This window comes from Meriones unguiculatus, chromosome 1, assembly GCF_030254825.1.
Source record: "Meriones unguiculatus strain TT.TT164.6M chromosome 1, Bangor_MerUng_6.1, whole genome shotgun sequence".
NCBI lineage: Eukaryota > Metazoa > Chordata > Mammalia > Rodentia > Muridae > Meriones > Meriones unguiculatus.
The window spans coordinates 31405222-31430066 of NC_083349.1; positions in this window are offsets into that span (position 1 = coordinate 31405222).

The following is a 24845-nucleotide window of genomic DNA, read 5'->3' on the forward strand; positions in this document are numbered from 1 at the left end:
TCTTCTAAGACTACTTCTTTTAAATAGGTATCACCACCTCCCCCCAAGTGGTAGAATGAATGGTAGCTTCAAGTCGTCAGGCTTAAATTCTCTTCTCTCCCCCAGGAACTGGGAAGCAGAACACAGAACACTTAACTGTAGGAATGTGGGCTGGAAAGTCATGAAATATAGACATGAGGTCACTGTAACAAACAAATGGGCAAGCAGATAGAAAGACAGGAGGGCAATGCAGGAACAGAGGGAAGACAAAAAGGAGAGAGGAATCCCAGAAAGCACAGGTCCCCACAAGCACACCCATAACAAGCACACGTAACGCTTTAAGCTTTTGGAAGATCAATTTTATGTCAATCAAACAAATCCAGAGACAAACACTGGAACAGAGCTTGAATCCAATGAAAAGTGGGGGGAGGGCGATGTAAAAAGAAAGCAGGAAAGGGAAGGGGATGAGAAAGAGCCATAACCATAGAACCATGAATTCAACTTTGCTGTGACAGATAGACATATCACTGTTGCCTCAGGGACCTCAGAAGAAGAAATCAATTGTGTGTAAAGGAAAGCAGGATGTTTCAAAGCTGTACCTAGGACCAAAACTTTGAGGCATGGTGAAAGCCCAGCAGCTTTGCAATCTAAACGTGTCCAGGATTCTTCTGCCTACTACCGTCGCTCTCCAGAAAGCAAACCTTTGGCTTAACGCCTCAGCCTCTCACACAGAGGTAGACAAGTCTCAGGAGAGTGGCGAAAATACATCAGTCAAGCCATTCTTTGGGAAATGTGAAACACATTGAGATGTTGGAAAGGCTGGTGGCCTGTTATTACCATCAGTGGCAATGTGTGCTTCTGCTGAAGTTCTCAGATTAGGGGAATTTGATAAAAACAGCACCATATTATTATATATTATAATGAGGAAGGAAATGCATGAGAGAAGCAATTTTTAGAAAGTAGGATGACAGAAAGATTAAATATTTTCCTTATGGAGTGCCAGAAGGTACAAAATTTATCAGGTTGGTTAAGAGGATGAGAGGAAGCGAAGTTTTTGTGGATCCCGGGTTCTGCCGTCTACTATTTTCCTGTGTCTTGTTTCTTCTGTCTTGCATAAGGATAATAAAGGTGAAACACTGACACGTGGGGCAATTTAGGAAGAAGATGAGAACTGCACAGGCACGGGTCTTAGCACTAGTCAGAGCACTAAGTTCTAGCTTTGCCATCAGTTGAATCTTTCCCAAAAGAAGCCATGAGACTGGAATGGTGTGCCAGTAGTTGATTTGGGAGGTGATTTTCACTAGCATGAGGCACACACAGCACTGAGACGGCAAGACAGGACAGCTGATAGAGGAGTCTATCCCGACAATGGGTTGACCAGATCTCCAGTTGGTATGTTAGCCAACAGGAGGGAGGGAGCTAAAAAAGTAGTAGCCCACTTGGACACTGAGCTGCCACGGGCTAAATCCGTGCAGGGGTTCTAGGTTATCTCCATGAATGGTCCTTGGTTGGAGTATCAGTCTCAGGAAAGACCCCTGGGCCCAGATTTTTGGTTCTGTTGCTCTCTTTGTGGAACTCCTGTCCTCTCCTGTCCTATCTCCCCTTTCTTTCATAATGTTCCCTGACTCTGCCCAAAGTTTGGTAATGACACTCAGCAACTGCTTTGATACATTGCTGGGTAGAATCTTTCTGAGGCCCTCTGTGGTAGGCCCCTGTCCTGTTTCCTGTTTCTCCCTCTTCCAATTTCTGTCCCACTTGCCTTTCTGAGTGAGGATTGATCATCTTACCTAGGGTCATCCTTCTTGTTTATCTTCTTTGGGTGTACAGATTTTAGTACGTTTATCCTATATTATAATATATGTCTAGTATCCACTTATAACTGAGTATATACCATGTGTATCTTTCTGCTTCTGGGATACCTCACTGAGGATGATCTTTTCTAGATCTTATCATTTGCCTGCAAATTTCATGATTTCTTTGTTTTTAATTGTTAAGGAGTATTCCATTGTGTAAATGTACCACAATTTCTGTATCCATTCCTCAGTTGAGGGAAATCTGGGTTGTTTCTAGGTTTTTGCTATTACAAATAAAGCTTCTATGAACATGGTTGAGCAAATGTCCTTGTTGTGTACTTTAGCATATTTTGGATATATGCCTGGGAGTGGTATAGCTGGATCTTGAGGAAGTATCCAAGTGTGTTCCCTAGTAAGGGAAACAGAGCCTGTCTCTAACATGAACTCAGTGTCTGGCTCTTTGATCACCTCCCCCTGAGGCAGGGGAGTAGCCTTACCAGGCCACAGAGGAAGACAATGCAGCCAGTCCTGATGAGACCTGATAGACTAGGGTCAGATGGAAGGGGAGGAGGACTTCCCCTATCAGTGGACTTGGAGAGAGGCATGGGAGGAGATGAGGGATGGAGGGTGGGAATGGGAATGGGAGGATACACGTGAATAAACTATAATTAATATAAAAAATTAAATTAAAATTTAAAAAAACAGTAGCTCTGTATTCTTACCCAAAAAAAGGCACTGTAAAGCATGAGCCAACCTGCATTGATTAACCTGACCAGTGTGATTTTTTTTTTTTTTTTGATCACTAAAATAAGGTAACACCACAGCTTTTAAGTCTTAGGCTATGCCTAATAAAAATAGCAAGCAAATAGTTGTTTCAATGGAACATGTGCCCAACAGCAATGAGAACATCATACAAACTTCCAATGGAAAATCAGTATCGTTAGCTGTTTAAATATACTCAAGGGAGATGGATGAAGGCCTCGTGTTTGTCTCTCAGTTTTCCTGTCAGTAATACTTTTGCAGAGGCCCTTCCTTTCGACATTGTACAACTGTTTAAGTACCTCTTCAAGGAGAATGGGAAATGGTTTTAATAGCCAGATAGTCTGGGAAGAAGGCCCAGGAGATATGATACATCTGGGTTCCTGTCCAAAGCTAACCCTTTTCTCAGGCTTTCCAATATGAAAATCTTAACCTTCCACCTCTATAACATGCAATTAAAAGATGCCAAATTCCTGCTTTCACTTTAATGGACCAACTACCAATATGCATCCTGCCCTGAGAACAAAGGTCTTAACCTTGCCATACCCCTACCTACTAGAATATCAAAGCCCATGGTCTCCATAAGTTTGGAAGGAAGCCACCTCTGCATGCCCTCCCGAAATGGAGAGTCTTCTCCATGCAAGGTAGAGTATTACTTCTGCTTTTAATAAACCTTGATTGGGCATTGTGCCTTGACTGGGTGCCGTGACTGCACACCTCATTTTGTAATTTCGTACTCGTAAAGTAATGGACCTGAGATCAAATAATGGGCTGCATCAGCACCAATATAAATATCCACAGATGTCACTTTCTTTGGGTTCCAGCATGGCTCTGTGTTCCCTAAGCTATGTGCTGTGTTGTGAACTATTTAATTCTACTCTCCCTGCTCTATCATTTGCTCTGCTGCCCCCTGCAAAGGCAAATCCAGGATCATGGATATCACCAAGTCCAGTTTCCTCTCAACACAGAGGATACAGACACTTGTTGGCTAAGCACCAAAGCCAGCATAGGACTGTCCATTATCTGTAGGGTCCCACAGAAAACAGTCCTCAGTTGTCCCCATTTTTTGGATACTCAACTCCCACCACACTGTCCTCTTTGGCATTTGGGATGGAGCATGGGCACGCTCACCAGTATCTGTCCCTTTGTGGAATATTGGTTCTACCTGGATCTTCAGAAGTGGATCCTTCCTGTTGCTTAAGACTCAGCTTATCTGTTATCATTGCTGCCAAATTGTGTGCTGTCCACTCAGCACCAAACGTCTACTGCCATCTGAGCTCCAGATACAGAGAAGGAATAGAAGGCAGAAGTCTTTATTGTAAGAAAGTTGTAATGCTCAGATTTAACGAAACTTAGTTACTTTGTAGTTCTGCTTCAACATTAGATCCGCATTGCTTTCTTCTTTCTCTTCGTCATTCTCTTCCTCCTTCTCCTCCTTTTTCTTCTTCTCCTCATCCTTCTCCTCCTTCTCCTCCTCCTCCCCTCCCTCTTCTTCAACTTCTTCTTCCCCTTCTTCCTCCTCACTCTCTTCATGCTCCCTCTTCTTCTTTCTTCTTCTTCTCCATCTCTTTCTTCTTTCTCTTCTTTGACACCTATAAATGATTTTATATTTCATGGATTTTTTGTTCAAAAAATAAAGTCATGTATGCTGAATAACATTCTCTTTCTCAATGTATTTGTTAGAAGCTACAACAGATTTACAAAAATACGCACACCAAATTATCAACATTGTAAGACTAATTTTTAAACCATGCAAAAACTGGTAGTGTATTTGGGTGAATCTGGCAATTTGAAGCCAGTTATATATGGATTCAGGAGAACTGAGGAGGTTATGGACATAATTCAAGTATTGCTTTTTGAATTTCACTTTGAGTTCAGGCTTTTCCCAGAGAAGACACAGAGATATTTCTCTGACTGCAAAGCTCAGAGTCCCCTTCACCAGAGTTATTTATCTTATCTAGAGCCTAGGATCTTGCCATGAATCTGAAGTATCTCTCTATGGAATATCATCACCTTCCTTTAATTATCCCCCAAAGCACATCTCATTGACATTTTCATATTGTCATTTCTTATATTGCAGCCCTACATCATGGAGAGACCAGTGGTAATTTTGATTTATCTCCACTGCATAGCTTAAAATGAAGACTTGCCGCTGAATTAAAGTCTTACAAGCTTCATAGTTGCAAATATGATCCAATAGGAGAAAGGATATAATTGCTCTTGAATCCCACCATATAACGTTCACTCAGGAAACGATTTCACTTTGACTTCCTTTGCGAAGGAAATTAGGATCATTTGTTGATCACTTACTTTTAACATCAATTATCTCTTTTCCTTGCACGTAACAAAATTTCTGCATCATATGTACCTAGATTACTGTAAGGTCCTATGAAATGGTCAACACTCAAAGCACATGTCTCAAGCTTCGGTTTCCAGATTTTACTTGGCCTGATCCAGTTATCTCTAGTAAGAACACAACATCAGGCTCCTGGAAGGAGAAGTGAACTATGGGAGGATTTCTTGGTGGAAACAAATGACCTCAGGTTGATATCATCTCATGAAAAAGCTGTGTGGTCAGTTCAGTCTGCTACTTGAGTTGAGGATTCACCTCCATGTCGATTACTCAACTTAAAATTTAGAGTTGTTTCTAGTTGGTTTTTTGGCGATTAGAACCCAAGCAAGAATAAAGTAACAAGCCAAATGCCACAGGATGATACAACTGAGTTATGTACGGAGGTTGCAAATCAGCTTTGCATGCCTTCTCTGCATATTGCAGTCACTGCGTGCCAGTAAATTGTTGCCCATGGAACCACGCTTTTCCGATCTGGCATCCATCCCTCTTGCTAGTAGATGGAAACATGGTTGTTCTTACTTGATGGTCAGTGACAGACATCCACTTCTGACATTAACATGTTAGGGGCAGTTTGAGTGTCCCTTGTTCCCTTTTTCTTTCTACTGTAGCCCCTAGAAATATAGCTTGGAAGATGGTACCCACAGCTGATGAAGAATCCTTCCGCCTGTAGCTGAGTGTGGGCAGTGAAGCTCCTGTTATAAGGCACCTGCAAGGGATGAAACTTAAGCCACTGATACGCAGAGATTCTTTGTTACTACCAGCATAACCAAACCGGCCCTGACTGATATGAATTCCAGGATGCTCTTGGTTTCTCCCATATAAGTGAATTACGCTGACTGAGAGATCATGTAATGATTTGAAGACACCGTTTTCCCCCTCACTTTTTAGAGGTTGTATTCCTTTTGCATATAGCATTTCTATAATAAAAACTGGAATGATCATTTCCACAAGAAAACTAAGCTAAAAGAGAGTGCTTTTATTATCTATAGATAAGCACAATTCATTGAAAAGGCTAAAAAGAAAAAAAAAATCTATATGTACTTATTCTCAACATCAGGCCTTTTTCATTCACAGAACAATTTCTTGAAGTTTTTCTGGGCTCACATCCATTCCTTGCCTCTCATAAAACCCCTTACCAGAATACCACAGTGCTTAAATAATGAAAAAAAAGAGGATAATAGCTTTTTGGATATAAAACCTGAAGTAATTGTATTGTATGGCATGTCTGTGGCCTTAATGTAAATTATTTTTTCCTTTGATTCCTTCCCACTATGCTAATAGCATACCCTCCAGAGTAATCAAGTTACCCAGCCAACTAAGCTCTTGCATTACTAAAAAGTATTACCCGAGAACAGCATGCAGCCACTAAAGCTTCCCCCATCCTGTGAAAAATGTAAGAAGGAAAGCCATTCTGGAGCCAGTTTGGACTTTGTTGAGCTTTTTCCTTCTACTAAGCTCATGCTAACAATTTAAAGACAGAGTAAGCGTAGGGCTTATGGTCACATCACTGGCACCAACTGCTCTACTTATTGCTACACTTCAGAAGATATACTCAGATACAATACGAAATGTTAAAATGTTTTAACCATGTCTAAATTAAGCTTAAAATATGCAACTACTATTTAAATAGTGTACTGACTATTATTTTGATAATAAAATCAAATAGAATTTTTTTCAGTTTTTTTTTTAATTTTAGTATTGTAAATAAATAATTACATACATGTACAACAATCTCCAGTGCTTCACTGAGCTTGCTGGGTTTTTTTTTTTTTTTCTTAAGATTTTCTTTATTTATTTTATATGTGAGTGTGCTACCTGTATGTACACCTGCATGCCAGAAGAGGGCATTAGACCCCAGTATAGGTGGTTGTGAGTCACTATGTGGTTGCTGGGAATTGAACTCAGGACTTCCAGAAGAACAGACAGTGCTCTTAACCTCTGAGCCATTTTTTCCAGCCCAAACTGAATTTTTTTAAGTTAAGGAAATTAGAAAGAGGGCAAAACGAACTTGCCATTCTTGACTGTGCTCCTCCATGGTGGCATTTCTGGCCTTTGTCTAATGCAGAAATAGATTCTTGCAAATGATGATACTATGGAGGCTCAGTTGTGTACAAATCTTTGGAAGTCGGGGATCTAGGTCAGAGGCAGAGTGATTCCCTAGCATGTTCGAGGTCCTCTGCTCAATCGCACCCATCTGAAAACAAAAGAAATAATGAAGTCATTAAGCTGCTGCATTGCAGTATTTATGTGCTCAGCCAGCCCAACTGTCTTTTCATCCCCTGCCCCAGGCTTCATGGACTTCTGAACTTGGGTTTGTCATACAGACAGGATCTTCTGACCACGTTTGGTTGGCTTTTACTAACCCCTTTGTCCAATTCTCTCCATTCCTTGCTCTGCTTATTTCCAAGCTCCCTTGACAAGAGACAGTTGCCTCCCTCCAGCAAGGACACCATGGGAGAGAGCAAGTGGGGAAGTGGAGCTGCCAAGGTCTGTCCTCTCCACTTCTCTCTTGCCCTCCTCTCCCTACACCTCATGTCTTTCCCTTTCTCCTTCAGGCAGAGTCTTTCTTTAAAAATAATAATAATAATAAAGTGGTATCTCTTGGTGGAGTTCTAAAAGACTCTATCTCCAGACAATGCACACCATGTCACTATACCCAAAGCGAACATGGGCTGTTTCTCATTCATTTGCTTCGGTCCCACGGTTGTCGATAGTTTTGTCTCAGTCAGGCTACAGCTGACTGCCGTTTCCTCTCTGAACATCGTCTCCACCATTCTACCTGTTCCCATGATCTGCCACTGCAACTGGGCACAGGTGAGAATGTCTCCCTCTTCTCGGTTGGAAAACTCCTTTTCACAGTTCCCATCCTTGAGCGCTTCTGGTTTATGCTCTCCGGAACATTTTCATATCTTCCAGGCTTCCTAATTTTTTATGCCGCCGTGTCTAATAAATACTAAATCACCCACTCTGTTTTTGAACCCTGAAGGATGCATCTTTCACTCACTGGAATGTTGCTCTGTTTCCTTTCTTTTTTCCTGCTCAGATTTCACAATTTCTTTCTTCCATGTTATAGAATAATTTTGAGTGTTTACTGTCAAATAATTCCAATAACTTCAGTACCCACTAGCCTGGTAGTTCTGAAGACGCTTAATCTCATTTGTTCCACTTGTGTTTCCTACAACTTGTTCTGACCAGGCTCCTCAGAGTCTCTCTATAAAAAGACGAGATTAATATTTAAAGTGCATCCCTGTGGAGAGAAGCCACGTTTCCTCAACAGTACAGGTACTGGTAGACCTGACACAATCCGTTAGAAAGGGGTGTTTATTTTGATTTGTAGTTTCAGGCGGGATGTGGCCCACCGAGTCAAGAGGACTTGGGGCAGGAGTGCGAGCCACTGGTGGCTCCTTGTCTGCGGTCAGGACACAGAGAACAGAAGCGGGTACTCTTACCTTCTTATTTTTTCATTTCTCTTTAGTTCTGGGTCCCAGCCCATAGGCTAATACTTCTCTATACAGTTAAACTTCTCTGGAAAAATCCTCACAGACAGACATGCAAAGCAGACACAAAGTTGTGTCTCCTGGGTTATTCCAGACCCAGTAAGTTCAAGCCGGTGATGAAAATCAACCATCCAGCCGGGAGTACCACGACCAGCACCCCCAGAATTCACCTATGCTGATGACTTTCTCCAGTCATTTTTAGTGGGTGCACCTTTTTTGTCTTTTTGTTTTGTTCTGTTTTCACTTCTTCCTACCCGAGACAATGGACGAGTCTCTATGAAGGACCAAATTCCTTTTTCCAGGTGCCAAATGAGTGCGGACTTTACCACAGAGCTGACTGCTCCTCCACCAGCTCATTTTTCTTGAGTTACGGGGTTAGTCTCTGCTTCTTTACAGCTCTTTAATACAGCCTTGGTCACAGGGCTCTCAAGATGACTCTGAGGCTAAAGGTAAGCATCAGTTTGCACTGTGTCCTTTTGTGCAACAGGCTGTTCTTAGGGAGAGCCTTGCTCAGTTGTGCAGGTGAAGCACGCGTTTGAACACGTTTGAAAGCATTGCATTTGACACTTTGATCATTCTCTAAGGTGGAATGGACTAACTGATACTCCAGGGCTGTCTATACAGGCCATAGAAAAAAAAGCAGACAGGAAGATTATAAATGCTTGTGTTGTCTTGCTCCTTTTCTACATTACGATGCTTTGGGAGAAAAAGCTAATGACACTCTTGCAAAAATAACTATAATACAGAGGAGACATTTCACAAACGTTTCTGTGCTGCACCGACTCCTCCAGGCGTTCGGCTCTTGAAGCAGCTGAGCTGACTACCTTAAAGGCTCCTGTCTGGCCAAACCTGGGGGAAGAATGCTCACTATTAGCTTTGTCAAATGTCATCATATAGTCAAGCCATATAAAATCTAATGTCCCGTCAGTCATAAAATGCGATTGACGTCAGTTTCTATTACATCACTCAGTGCCCTGGAGGAATCGTAATGATAAGCAGAATGTGAAAGTCAGCTACAGCAACAGTTAGAGCCTGAAATGTGTATAATTATGCTATCATTTCTATTTGTTCTGGGTATTTTCTTTTCTTTTTGTCACTTTCATTTTGGTATGCTGTGTTATAAGCTACCTCAAATCCCAAAAGGGGGGGGGAGGGAAGACAAATAAATTCTCTTCTTAATGCGTGCATGTTGAACAAGGGAGAATTCCGAATTTCAAAGATCAATTTTGAAATTGTCAGCATTATCAAGTTGAGTAATAATGACTGAGTCGTTTGTACTACGAGTCTCGGTAGCTCACAGAAAGTGACTAGCGATCCAAGAAAACATGTCCATAGGGTGTCTAAAGAAAGATAAAATCCTGTATAGGTAAGTGGAAAAAAAATATTGTAACCAAATCCATGGTAAAACTTGGATTTGAAATAAAGCTGCACTGTCCCAGCATTCATGATAAAGTGAGTACACCTCCATGTGAGAAAAGCTCATCCTCTGTGCCACTTCCTTAGACCACCAATGCATTTTGGGTTTGTATCACATAAAACATTAAAACCAAATGATAAAAGTAAAATGCACCGGTACAGACCATAAACATAACGGAATCCCTTGAGATGTCTTCCCAGTAATCTTTGAAGGTGAACCTCAAGGAAAGTTAGCGGCACCAACAATTTGAAACAGAGCCCTCTTTCAGCTTAAATGAGGTTCTATTTCATTTGAATGGGCAGGTAGAAAAATTTACATTTCAAATAGTGTGACATGTACTTCAATCTGAGCGCAGGAATTGTTACCACTGCTTTCATGAATGACTTCTGTACTGTTTGCTAGCCTTTATGTGCCTCTGTTTTCTCAAGTGAAAAAAAAATGCACATATTAATAGTACTGATGTCATAGAACAGCTCTGAGAAGTAAAATGTCAATATTTGTATAGCATTTAACATATGTATTAGCTGTTAATCCCTAAATTAACAATATTTACATACCATGAATGAATAAATGATGTTTAAAAGACACTAAATATTTAAATATTATGTCAGGAATTTTAAAAACTCTTCTTTTAATTTTTTTTTAATGTTTTCAGTACTAGCGGTCAAAGCCTGGGCCTTGGGAATGCTGTGTACTCCTCTACCGCTAGCCTGTATGCCCAGCGTTGACTGAAATAAGAGCTGGGCAGCTGATGAGCTGATTGGACCTCTCACAGAGAACGGAACGCATGCGGTGTATGTCCTGGAGCCGTACAGAGGAGGAAGTCCACAGACTCAACTTCTGTTTCTAAATTAGGCTGAAATTAAAAACGAATCACAATTTTTGAGAAGACTGTTTCATTTTTAAAATGAAAAAAATATATATAATACTTGCATCTAATTCTACCGGGCATCATCTACATCACCTCACTTGATCCGCCTGCCAACCGCACTGGGTGACTTTACCCAGTGGTAAAGCAAAGAGCGCAATTTCCCCCATGTCCGTTACACGCTGTTACACAGTCCTGTGCCGAGTGAGCGCTTCATCAAGAACAGGGACAGAATAGACGGCCAGGGCCACACTCATAAAATAAAGAAGCCGGTCAGACACCTATCTCTCAATATCTACTGTACAGCCCGCATCATCCTGAAGCCGAAATCCCCTAAGAACGGTCTGTGAGGTTAAGACTCACACGGAGAAAAAACTTGGGCTAATGTAATAATTTCTGATTGCTTCCGTAATTGCAACTTGAAGGAAATGGAAGCATGCACGCTCACTGTGAACAAGGACAGAGATTGAGTTATTTCTTGAAGGGTCCTGAACATAAGCCAGCTCTCAGCGCAGTGCAGGAAGCCAAGCGTGGATTTTTAACACTGGAACATCAGCCCAGCTTCACATTTAAAAGCTGGCTTCCGAGAGTAACAGAAACGCTCGTGTCAGAAAACTCCTTCCCAACCTGAGAAAGCCTCTCACGTCTAAGCCGCCCCCCGATCTCCCCAGAGCAGCTCTATCGGTTAAAAACTCTGAAATGGAAAGCAGAAAAGGAAACTTCTTGGCCTTGAGCCCACAGCCTATAAACTGCCTTTAAGCAAATCCAGGTGCGAAAGCTGGTTGGTTCCGGTGGAACTCATGAGCCGCCATGGCCCCAGTCCTCCGTGGGAATGCTTGGCCAACCATTTCCAGCATCCAGACTGAATTCCCCTCCTTGCTATGAGGAGCTTAAGGTCAGCTCATTGTCAGGCAGTGACATGAGTCCCTTCTTTTCCCTTGTGAGAATGGTTACTACTGAAGGATGTTGATAGCTTCTGTGTTTAATGGGAGGGCCTAATGAATACAATTTGATATACATGGAGGAAGAAGGATAGTGAGTTTTCTGCAGTAGGACAGCCCTGTCAGGAGCAAAGACGCCTCTAATCCTGCATGGGCAGACATGATTGTATATCCTCATTAATGCCATAATTGGTATCTGGAATCTGTTCAGAAACACCGATTTCCTTTGCAACAGGGGATTATGACTGCATTGGGAGTTCTCTATGGTCTGTAGATGCTTGTAAAATTCAAATACAGCAACTGTCAGTAAAACATCTTATGAAAAGCCAAACCTTATACTAATCCAGAGGAACAGAGCATGTGCTCGAGGGCATGAAACGCTACGGTGTGTCTAGGGTACTAACCACTTACAGAGACATTAACATCCTGGGACAGGGCTGTTCAGTGAGCTCCTAAAGAAACTTAGGACTGATCAGGATTTGCTTCTTAAGAGACTTCAACATCGTGGGGGGAAATTGTCAGTCACAAGCCTCCAGTATTTATGAATTATTAATGTCGGCTTTCTGGGTTTTTTTTTTTTCAAGTTTTGCTTTTGTGTGCCTGTTAAGCTGAGTAATTCAATAGACTGATGGAGACATGAATAGATATGCTAACTAGCACCAGGGTTAACCTTTAAAGTTCGTTAAAGCTGTCATCTTTCAATGAAATATTTTCATGTTCTTTTTTTTTCTGTGAGCTGGAGTATCAACAGTATGTGTACATTGGGAGCAGGGGTGCTGGGGAGGCAAGCAGGCTCCACCCTGCCATCTCCTCACGTTTAAACCAACACACCACTAATGGATTCATCAAGAAAGGCATTTAAAAAAAAAACAAAACAAAACAAAAAAAAAAAACACTTTCCGTTTGTAAACCAGAACAGACTCACCATCTACCTTTACTGCAGAACTTGAAAAAAAAAAAAAGATGATGGTGTGTTCCTGTTCCTACAAAAAATAATAAGAGAAAGATAGAATTTGGAGAAGAAAAACTGAAAGCTGAGGTGTGTGCCCCCTCCGAGTGTGGGCAGCAAAAGAATGAAGACATAGCTTACACCTGTGGGAGAGATGAGGGTATAAGCCGGTGACAACCTTTCATCTACACAGGGACTTCTTTGGAAATCAAGGCAAAGAAGAGATGCATAATTAAACCCATTATAAAGTTTCCAAAATCTTCAAGGATTTTCTCCAAGTGTGTGCATGCCTAACAAGCCTGAAAAACAGACTCCATGGTGGAAGGCTTTCTGCTTTGAGATCCTTCCCTCTGCTGGCAACCACTAAGTTCCTGATGGCCACCTGCTACGAAATCATCCATATCACACACCAGAGCCATCCACAGCCCATCTCTGGGTCCTCCTTTCATCTCAGTTCCCACCCACACAAGAAAGGAGGACTCAGGAATGAGACAGGAGGTGTGCAGCCTTCAGATGGTAGCTGCCACCCAGCGGGCAAGCCTTCCATTTTTAGGACACAGAAGAGCACTGCCCGCTCTTGATGAAGAACAAGAAATGATGTAATAACTTGCCATTGAAACCTTATTCTGAGAGAGCTCTACTCTCCTTTGATTTTTTTTTCTCTACCCCATTTGTAGGAGGCCCACAAAAAATAAAAGAATGGTTTTACCAACTTCATAAAAGCAAAAAAAAAAAAAAAAAATCAAAGCAGGAGTTTTGAGTTACTTGCCATCATTCAATCGTCATAGAAATACTGTAACTTATCCCTTGTATCTCTTACAAGACAAAGACAAGTAGCTCAACAAGATGTCAAAGTAATTTCTGTTCATGAACAACTGCTTGAACTAGAGAGCTTCAAGATACACACACCCCCTCCCCCGGACCACCCGTTCTCTCCCAGCATCTATGTCTTATACTCTTTTCCAGTGACTTTTTCCTCAGGTAGAACTGAAAAATAAATAAATAAAAGCTTTGAGTACCTGGAATTTGCTATTTACTCTTCTGTCTCTTCTCCAAAAACCATGTTCTTTCTTTTATTTTCTGATATCCATCTTTATTATCATTTGTAATATAGCAGCCTATCGTGGAGACGGTATCGTAAATTATTAATGTGCTTTATTTGTTTTGCATTCCCAAGCACATGTCTCAGAGCATCCATCTGCTTAAAGAGATGTATTGGGGAAGAAAAATAAAAATGAAGACTGATGTCATATTCAGCATCTGACATACAAAATAGGGGCTTAGCAGCCATAAGCTTAAGAGTAGTGCCTATAATTTGAGAGACAAAGGAGCTCCTGAATGCTTTTCTTTCCTCCTTTACTCTGTCAATAGCCAATCCTCGTGGACCAATGCCCATTGAGTTCTTGGTGCTGCAAAAACCCCATTTCCACCTCATGCTGAAATGGCAGGAAGTTTCTCTCTCAATTGCAGAATAATGTAGAGATCAATGGAGACAAAATCTCCTTCATTCTGGTTTAGAGCAGGCATCAGGACCAGCAAAAGAGACAAAAGTTACACATTTTAACCATTTAGTAGCTAACTCAAGCTTGAGTTTTTACAGAAATACATAAAAGTCACAGTCACAACTACTGGTTTTCTCTAACACTATGTTAGCTTTCACCCCATGATGGAAACAGACAGCAGGAAGAGTGTGTCAAGAAATAAACACAGTAAGCAACTATCTTTTCCATGTTATGAGGGGTGGTAATGTCTTCTGCCTGCTCAAAAGTCCTGATTTTGTCTTGAGACACTGAAGGATACAGGCAGTGGCAAAAAAAAAAGGAAAGAGAGAAAAAAAGAAAGAAAGAAAGGAAGGAAGGAAGGAAGGAAGGAAGGAAGGAAGGAAGGAAGGAAGGAAGGAAGGAAGGAAGGAAGGGAAGGAAGGAGAAAGGACTCATTTATTCAGTCTTTGGCCTCCTCCTCTCTCTCTCTCTCTCTTTCTCTCTCTCTCTCTCTCTCTCTCTCTCTGTCTTTCCTATAGAAGCAAAATCCCCAACAAGGTCTATAGGACCGAGGATGATAAGAGCATGTCACAGAACCGCTTAGCTCAAGGCAGCAAGACATGTGACTAAACAGTGGATGACACAGGCAGCCCTCCTGAATCTCCTTTAATGCCCTCCTTGGATTTGGACATCTGATTTGAAAGCCTTCCAGTCTCACGGGGAGTACTGGTCAGGAGCAGATGACGGCACACAATAACAGACAAGAGCTTTCTCAAAGGGCCCAGGGAAGGCTAGGGATAGAACAAAGTGTGGGTGGGTGGGGGGAAGCTGCGCCAGTTAATACCCACAAAGAAACCTCCACCAACCACATCTCTACAGTTAAGAGTCACACTTGGAAGGAAAGCGAAGGAAGCCTTTCACCTGCAATTGCTGCTCACCGCTTTGGCCCTGTCAAGCTGCAGACCAAATGGAGATCCCATCCCACTTTCCCAATACACTCTCCACAAGTTTCATCTTGTGTCCTTGGGTGATTCCTGCTCACATTAAGTTTAAGAATCACAAACCAACTCTCCAGCTGGAGAAAAGACAAATGAAGTTAGTCACGGGATTAACCGCTCCTGCGAAGAGCTGATATGAAGCAATACTTGTTAGAAATTTCTCCCCAGGTCCTCCCTTCTAAAGTCCTGTGTGTGTCCTTTTCAGTAAACACACAGCTGTGCTTCTTAAGTTCCTTTTTGAACATTCTTTGCCCTGGTCTAATGACATCACCACAGAAAGCAATTTACTCAAGGCATGCTAGTGCTGCAATGACTCCCAGTGGGGCTTGGTCCAGACAGAATGTAGCTTAGATTGCCTGGTGGAATTGAAACTAGTTCTGCTAAGTGGTTGAAGGCCCCAAGTGCAAGAGGGTGCTTATTGCAGAGTTAGCTTAACTGACTTTTCTCAGAGCTATGTGTATAGTGTAGATGACATTGTGTTCTCTTGGTTGGGCTGCTGTAACAAAGTGCGAGGCCAGTGGATTCAGCAACAGACATTCATTTTCTTGCAGTTCTGAACACTAGAAATCTGAGGCTGAGGTGCTCGCAGGATCAGTTTCATCTGAGTCTCTCCTTGGTGTGTTTGCACGTGATCTTCATCTGCGTCCTGATCTTTCATTATAAGAATGTCTATCTCATTCTTCTATACTCATAGATCAGTGCCTTGCTCAGCCAGCATCTCTTGCAGCATATGGAAAAAAAAAATACAGACACCTACAGCCAGACATTATGTAGAGAGGGAGACACCTTGGAACACTCATCCCTAAGTGGAATGTCTCCATGAGATCTTTTCCCTCAGAGCTCAGAGATGCGTAGGAAAAGGAGGCAGAAAGAGTATAAGAGCCTCAGGGAATGAAGGACACCACGGAATCAACAGGAGCAATGCATGTGAACTTACAAAGATGAGGCAGCACACACACAGTAGGAACCCTGTTATACCAGGAAGATGCTGTAAGTCACCAGGGTACTGATGACACGGGCTGGCTGCAGTGTAGAAGGAGTCTGGCCAGGAGGAGATGGGACAAATGAGCCTTTGAGAGCCCAACAGAACTTGTTTCTGCCAGTCACTGATACCACAACTGATCCGGGGAAGCTAAGGCCTTCCTCACAAGCCCCATCCAAATCTTAGAACCCAAAGAATTTAGTGGCCAACTTCAACTGGAAAAAAGCCAGGAAAGTATCACTGTGTGACATGTGGTCCTATAAACTAAATGGGTGTATCAAGCTCAGGCTTAGGAAAATAATTTTTTTTTTTTTTTGTGAGTTCACATTAAAGATCTGTGATCCACTCTTTCTACTGGAAGCCTCAGAAACTACATGGAGACTATTCTGAAGAAGATATATCTCAAATAAAATTAAGTTGTATAAATTGACACATGGCATAATCACAGCACCATGGAGGCTGAGAAGAGAGGTTCTTTCAATTGCTCAAGAGCAACTTGGACTCTTTGGAAAGATCCTGTCTTGGTGGAGGTGGGTAATTAGACCTGAGCTAATTGATCAAATGTAAGCTCATCCTCAATTCTTAGCCTAAATTATGTGTGTTATGAGACAATTTATACCATGATTTTTACCACATAATATCTCACAAGGCTCCTGCCCTAGTCAGTTGAGTCTTCCATCATCTTTTGTTTTTACTAACAGACTTTGTGATCCAAAAAATGTCAGATAAAATCTATTTCTATATGAGCAATGGAATACTATTCAGACACACATGTACACATACATATCAATACAATCCTGTCATTAGTGAGAAAAGCCATGCAGAGGGGAACAAAGGCTATGTAATACTGCATATTCAGACTATACAACGGTTGAGCCTATTCAAAAGCTGAGAGTAAAACAGTGGTTACCAGAGCCAGGGAGCTGAGTGAGAAGAAAGATATGGGAGGAACTGAGCAATGAGAACCCCGTTATAGTTGGGTAAGGTAAGGAATCCTGGTGAACTTTTGCACAGTAGCATGGCCACAAGTGACAGTGATGGATTGTATAGTCCAATGACCCAAAGGACAGAGTTTGAAAAGCTTGGACCATAAATAAACAATCAACATCTATGGAGACCGGCATATCTCTACCTGTGTTTTATTATTACACAATGTACACACATATCAAAACCTTGTTTTATCCTTAATGTGTATGATTTTCACATTTTTGCATGCCAGCGAGAAATAAATTTAATTTGAACGGCAGTTCCTGTATTAATGTGACACAAGCAGCAGAGGTTCTCGATCTGTAATGTGAATGTCCATGTAGCAGGGTTAGCTAAAGCATTTCCATTCATTTGTATGAATCAAGATAGAAAAGTGCTTTTCTGTTGCAGCTGACATTGTAAGGATACACATTTCAATGCACACTACCAGGTTAGTTGAAAGAAAGCAAGTTACATAAGAAGAGTGTCTCAACTTTGAGAACCAGAGTCCAGACCAGTGACAGAAGATCCCATGTGCAGAGGGGCAGTTCAGGAGGCTGGCTGTACTATTTGTTGCTGGTAGCCAGAAACCGTAAGAGACACTGAACGTATGCATGAGCTGACTTAGGAGCTCGGTGCATCTTTCATCCTTACACTTTCTTTGGCTTTGGAAACTTTGAAAGCTGCAAGACTAACGTTTATCTGGATCGTCTTGTCGTTGGAAGCATCACGTGTTTGCTTCAATATGCCCCAGAATCACAACTGCCAAAGACAGCATTGCTGGGTGCCTCTCACACTGCTTTTTACCCAGAATCCCATAGCATCAGCAGAATGCTAGCTTGGCCTCCCATCACTCCTGTGAAGAAGCACAGGGTAGTGTCTGGGACAATGTGACTCATAGACTTATCAAGTAATCCAAAGATACATTGTTAAAGGCATATTTCTCAAAATAGACATGTTGTAACTTCTTGTCCATTCTACCAAGAGATAGGAATCCCACCCATCTATAAAGAATATGGAAAACAATAAAACCTCCATCCTGAGTCTAAAACATACTCTGTAGAAAGATAAAGTACATGCATGTGAAAAGCACCACCATTTTGGCCTCTGTCTTAGTTTGGGTTTCTATGGCTGCAACAAAACATCATGACCAAAGCAAACTGGGAAAGAAAAAGTTTATTTGGCTTCCACTTCCATATCACCGTTCATCACCAAGAGAAGTCAGCATGGGAATTAGAACAGGGCAGATACCTGAAGGCAGGAAGTGATGTAGAAGCCATGGCGGAGTGCTGGTTACTGACTTGCTCTCCATGGCTTGCTCAGCCTACTTTCTTATAGAATCCAGAACCACAATTGCCTGGGCCCTTCCACATCAATCACTAATTAGGAAAATGCCCTTCCGTCCCCACAGCCCAGGCTTAGGAAGGCATTTTCTCAATTAAGATTCTTATCTTTCAAGTGACTCTCACCTGTGTCAAGTTGACATAAAACTAAACGCCAAAGCCTCCGAAGGAACCTGATGAAATGATCTCGCTTTTCATATTTATGCTTCCCTTTCAAATGAAGAAGCAAGTAACAATCTGTTACTCCTTGAATTCATAGCAAAGCATGCAGCCAAAGAAGACTGATTGCCTTAAATATCGTTGTGTGTCTATGTTTATTTTAGGATTTGATTTTGTTTTGAGATAGGGACATTGGAGCTCAGGCCAGCCTTGAGTGTGCAACTGTCCAGCCTCACCCATCCCTGTTCTGGGGATGTCAGGTATATGTCATTATATGCCATCACGCCCAGAACGATGCTGAACTGTATCACTGATAGTGTCGACTGTGTGGGTGTCATGGCTAGCCCCATCTTCCATTTGACAGTGTGAACCTGCCACATGGTGTACTTTGGGCCTATTTACTTGAAGCCTGTCGTCTGTGGCAATGACCGAAAACTTCTCACTCATACTCCATTCTGTGCATATACGGCATAGGTTTCATAAATATAAACTTATGGAAAAGCCTAAATATTTATATAAAAATCCATCAGCACTTATTTTCCAATAATCTAAAGGCATTTATTTAGAAATAGTTGCAATTTCCTTTATTTGGATAATTTGGGTTTCTATAAAATTTTTACATGAGGTATTTGTTTACTTGTAAAAATAATTTGAAGACTCCTATAGTTTAAACAAATAAAGAATCATTAACTATTCCCTGGATGTGTCTTAGATATCAACTCACTAATTGGATGAAATAAATAAAAATAAGATATTCATTTATATCAACGAATATGGATTCTATTTTATGAGTTGGGATATTTTTCTGAATAATGTGGATTTTTTTTGTTTTATTTTCATTCTATACATTTAGCTTTGAAATAAATAGATTGGAACATCCTATAGTAATTGCGGATAGACAGAGGTCACCAGGAAACAATAAAACTGTCAACACAAACTAATGACAGCTGAGCAGAGGGGAGCAAATAGGACATGAGTGTTTTATGAGGAGAGGTCAGAAGGTCCAAATCACAGGGAGGAAAGATGGGTTCATCATCCAAACCAAACACACGTTACAAGTTAATTGGGTTTCTAGAACATGTTCCAGATGGTAGAAAAATACCTTGGGAAACAGATACACACAAGCAATCGTGGCCAGAGATGAAACAAAAAGAAAGCCCAGTGTTGGGGAGAGCGGGATCCAGCATATTAGAAAGAAGGAACCAGAGTTGTGAGAAGTTATCACGGGTGAAAGATAGGAGAGAGAAAATGACAGTGGTCTCGAGGCAAGGCACACTGGCTCCAGCTAGGGACTAGGGACTTGCCAGCCTCCACAGCTCCTTGAGGCACCTAGGATAGATGTGAGCAGCACTCAATTTCAGAACCGTATGTGGCACCGTGCTGTGGGCTCTCCCTGGGGCTTTGTGTCAGAAATGATGTGGTGTCTGTGCTGTGTAGACTCCCAGCAGCACTTGGCTGTATTTTGTAAAGGCTCAGGAGATCATCATTGTACTCGTGTACATGTAATTCTTGCCTCCTGACTGTCCTTCAGGGTCCGTGGGAAGTTTGCTTTCTGGAGGCTCCATAGATGCCATGATGTGTAGGTGCTCTGATTCCTTCCATAAAATAATGCAGTGCTTCCATATAAGCTGTAACGTTCTCGCATATGCTTTAAATTACCTTTAAGTGATCTACAATTCCTAACACAATGACATATGTTTCCAAGTCCCTTCATGACTTGGGTCTCTGAATGCTGACTAGTGGTTATGAGGTAATTAAAAAAAAAAAAAAAAAAAAGACAGACACTAACAAAATGACATGCACATACAGAGAAAATCTGGGATCAAGTGGTCTGGGTTATCTGATGGAGAAGCCAGCCGCTCTGCCCTGGAACTCCTGTGTGTTTGCTATGTACAGGCAAACAGTTGAACAAGGAGGTGGTGTCTGTGATATAGGGCTGTACCGAGGAGACAGGTTTAGCTGATCCTGGTGGAAGCGGCCTCCGCAGGGAAGCATTCTTCAAGCCATGGACATCCAGAGGAGATAGCCAGTGTAGACACTTACTACACATACACACAACATCAGCGCTCGGGCCAGAGAAAGTCTTTGTCATCCCTCTGAGCCTCACCCAAGGAAGGCTTTGCTTCTCCCGTGAGGAGGAGATGTTGATCCTTGACTTAACGGTGTCCGCGATCAACAACATATGTTTATTCAGGATTTCATTCCCTCCCTACAAAATGCTGCGCAGGTTGTCTTCTACTATATGGTTTAGGACATAGTAACAATAAACAGACTCTGTGTATGCTAAATACAAATGCAAACTTTTTCAAATATTTTCAGCACGATTAATACAGTACAAGGATGAGATTCCACTGGGAAATGGGGATAATTATGAATACGACACATTCATACACCAACATACACAGGCACTTGCACGTATACAAATATTATTCGCCATACATTTACCATAACAGTACTCACATGCATGAAACAATAAAATGCCGTACGGTGCACTTTCTAACACCAGGCTTGTCACTAGAGTGTAAGGCCAGGACCGAGATTAGGTGAGGTGGGTGCTGCACTCACTTAAGGGCCATCAGAACGTTCGGTGGCTGGGAGCAAGGCTAGGTGTGCAGGCCTAATCTCAGGGACTCAGGAGACTGAAGCAAGAGAACCACAAGTTCAAGATCTATCTGGGCTGCAGGATGAGTTCAGTGTCAGCCTGGTTGACTAGGTGATGAAGAAAACAGTATCTTCATGCCGTGTCTCTAGAACTGCAAAACTAGCATATCCAAAATAACAAAATCTCAAAAGATCCATGCTAAGCAAAACATCACAGTTTTGAATGAAGGTAAGGTCCCAGACTAGATCGCCCCAGTTCTTCTTGTTTCTCCCCCAAGCCCAGTTCTAGAGAATTATTATGGAGAATTATTGTGGTAGCTTCATCCATTATCTCCCTGAGAAACATTTTTACCTTTGTGTGTGGAATATGATGAAATGGTGTGTGAGTCATAGTCCATTTTTGTATGTTTTTCTGTGTTCTCTTGCTTTGAATCCTCAGCTTTTGCACAAAGATGCACTGGCCATGGGGGCATCTCAGGTGCCAGAATTCTTCCCCAACTCTAGTCTTATCCTTCAGAAGTAGTGAGGTCCTGCTTGCTTACTTGTTCCCATTAGGCTACACATTCCAGGTCTTCAAATCCATCGTCCTTATTCTCATTGCGTGACCAGCATCTTTTCCTGTTCTTGACACACGGTATACACCCTATCAACACTGTCGAGTACAAAAGGAAGTCTTCCTCATATTCTACACAAGGTGAACAAAATCAGAAATAAAGTGACTCTCAGCAGCAAAGGCAGCACTAATGGAGGTGATTAAGTAAACTAGCTGAGGTATATAAACTGGAATTTAACGAACGATGGTTCAGGAAAAAATCCAAAAGGCTCGACATATAAGCTAGCAAATGCACTTACGATGCATTTGTCCAGAATGAAAGCTCTCTGCCCGAGATCAGAATTCAATGGGATGTGGTTCTTCAATGTCAGAACCCACAGGATTGTTTACAAACTACGCACATTTGAGACGGGGTGGAATGTAGAAGCCTTTTCCAATGGCTCTTTCTTTCGCATTTGGTTTAAAATCACTGGAGATTATTATAAATGGCAACACTCATTCCAGAATTGGCTCAATAAAACGTTTCCCATAAAAATATGATCACTAATTATGCAACACTCAACTTGAGCCTGGGCTTTCCATCCATGTGTACAATGTTTTAGTGGCTCCAGTGAGAGTTCTCTCTGAATTTTGTTATTTCAGTCTGACCCAGACTGCACTAGACAAGTATCTTGAATCCAATGCAATATAGACTTATCTGCCTGGAGCCTGCCAGAGCCAGGCAGAAATCACATCACACGCCCTGATGTTAAATCTCTTTCTAAACAACCCTCACCTCTGCTCATTGGCAGTTTCACCTACACATGGAGGGGAAAGTCGGTGACTTCTGTCTGAGTGTGACCTCTGAGTCTACCTTTTTTTTTTTTTATCACCAGCTGGTGCATTTTTCCTTCCTCCCTACTCTCCTCTTAGACCCACGAGTATTCGGAAGTGGGTGAGTGCAGTACTCCTTGCATTGCCAAGAATCCTGACATTGTCTGACCAGTGGTTTCCACCCAAGATTGAAGGATTAAAGGACCAAAAAATGGGTCATATTTATTTCTTACTCTCATCCATGCTGCCTTACACACACACACACACACACACCAGAAAAATATTTTTGTTGTATATAGTATTTAATTCGAAAAAGATAGCTCCTACCATTAAAGACACGCTCGTCTTGAGGAGACAGAGACAAAGTCTTAAAGCCATTCTACTACATAAGGTTCTTAGCAGCTTGGTAGATGTGCAAGTCGAACTGCCTTGACAGCAAAACCAAGGGAGGGATATGTTGGCTTATTTAAAATGTCAGTGTTCCCAGGAAGTGCTGGCTTCAGACAAGAATCACACGGCATCCTCACCACTAGGTTCCTCTCCATCTGTGTCCTTATCGTCTTCATTCTCAGCCTGCTTGTCAACTGGGGCTCCAGCCAGCTGTGACATTCACCCTCACCCTCAGGCTTTATCAGCTTCTGGGAGAGTCTGATTGCTCAGTGGTTTCTAATTAAGTCCAGAAATGTAATCTCATTGTCCTATGCTCACTTTCGAGCCAATCACAGTGAGAAGACTGCAGGGGTCCTGCTCTGGGGGGGGGGCAGATCTGAGTAATTTATCATGTCTGGAGCTAGGGTGTTAGATCAGCCACACAGATACTGAGAAGACTGTGAATAGAGGGTTGTGTTTTCTCAGAGAAACACCAGAAAAAGAAAAAAACATGTTGTTGAGTGGTTTAAATATAAACACCCAAACTCTAGAGCTCATTATAGATGAAAAGATTCGGTGCCATGTCCAAGGTCAGTAGAATTCAGGAGCAAAAGCAACACAATGAAAGTCAATATTTCTTTATTTCCACTTTGGATGGATGTGTTAGTTTCATAAGGATCTTATGCCAGAAATACCAGAGCACTTCCTGAACAACAGCTTTAGAGATAAATGTCCTACATCAAGTATTGGCAGACCTGTTTCTTCTGGGTCCTCTTTCTTGTGCTTGTGGGCAATTGTCTCCCCCTTTCCTCTTTGTGTAGCCATCTTAAGATTTATGCTTATAAGGCTATCAGTCAGAGCAGATAGGACTCACCTCTATCACACTTATGACCCCAGGTAAAGTGAGCCTCTAAAAAACTTATCTCCAAACACAGTCACATTCTGAAGTCCTGGGTGGATATAACATCAATATATGAGTTTAGAAGGGACACAATTCAGTAGAAAAACAAAAACAAACAAACAAACAAAAAAACATAGGCTTCATTATACAAATGGATGGAGGGAAACAGGGAGAGCATGGATTTTACCAAAACGAAGATGGTTTGAAAGAGCATTGAATGTAAACACTTACTATCTTGTAGCCCAGTTAAAATGTAATTGGAGAGGGACAGCAGAACACATTCATGAGGTCCCAGCTCTATTGGCCATTGATGGTTGCAGAGGGAGGAAGAGTCATTTTTCTTTGGGGACACAGCCACTGGTACGTTGCCTGTGCTCCAATGATAGCCCCACACCCACGTGCACGTGGACATCACTCAGAGGACTCAGTGGGGTGTTAAAAGAAGAGGGCATGGGGTTTGGAGAGGGCTGTGTTGTGGAGAGAGTTTGGGGAGTCGGAGAGGCAAAGCCATGGGGTGGGTGTGTACAAATCTCTGTATACATTTATTCAATCCTCAAAGAATGAATAAAGTACTTGTGGAAGCTTATGTTTATTTCACATAAGTGAGCAAATGCAAAGACACAAAACAAGAATATACTCATGCCTGGGCATGACTGTGCATGCCTCCCAGCAAGATACACAGGGCAAAATAATATCAACTGTTCTTGCGTCTAAATATTTTTTACAAGAAAAATACTTTTCAAGGTAGAAAGTTCTCATATACAACTTTTATCAAACAAGATACACCTTTTAAAGCATTCACACAAATGTCAGTTTCAACATTATCTTTTTCACACTCTTTATGCACAGGGCAATAAGGAATGGAAAGTACAGAGATTAATTTAGGTAACAATTACCATAATTCACAATTGCATTAGCACCTATTAGGGTTCATTGTTCAGTGAAAATTTTAATGATACATTCCTGAGTTAATAAAAGCAGAAGATGATTGGAAATAAAATTGTTTCTATGTGTGCTGACAGGACTACTGAGTGTAATTATACATTTTGGAGGCGACCTGTTTGGAGTTTGCTCTGTAATTTTATGTAAATGTTAAATAACTTGTAACTTCGTGTGTTCTTCC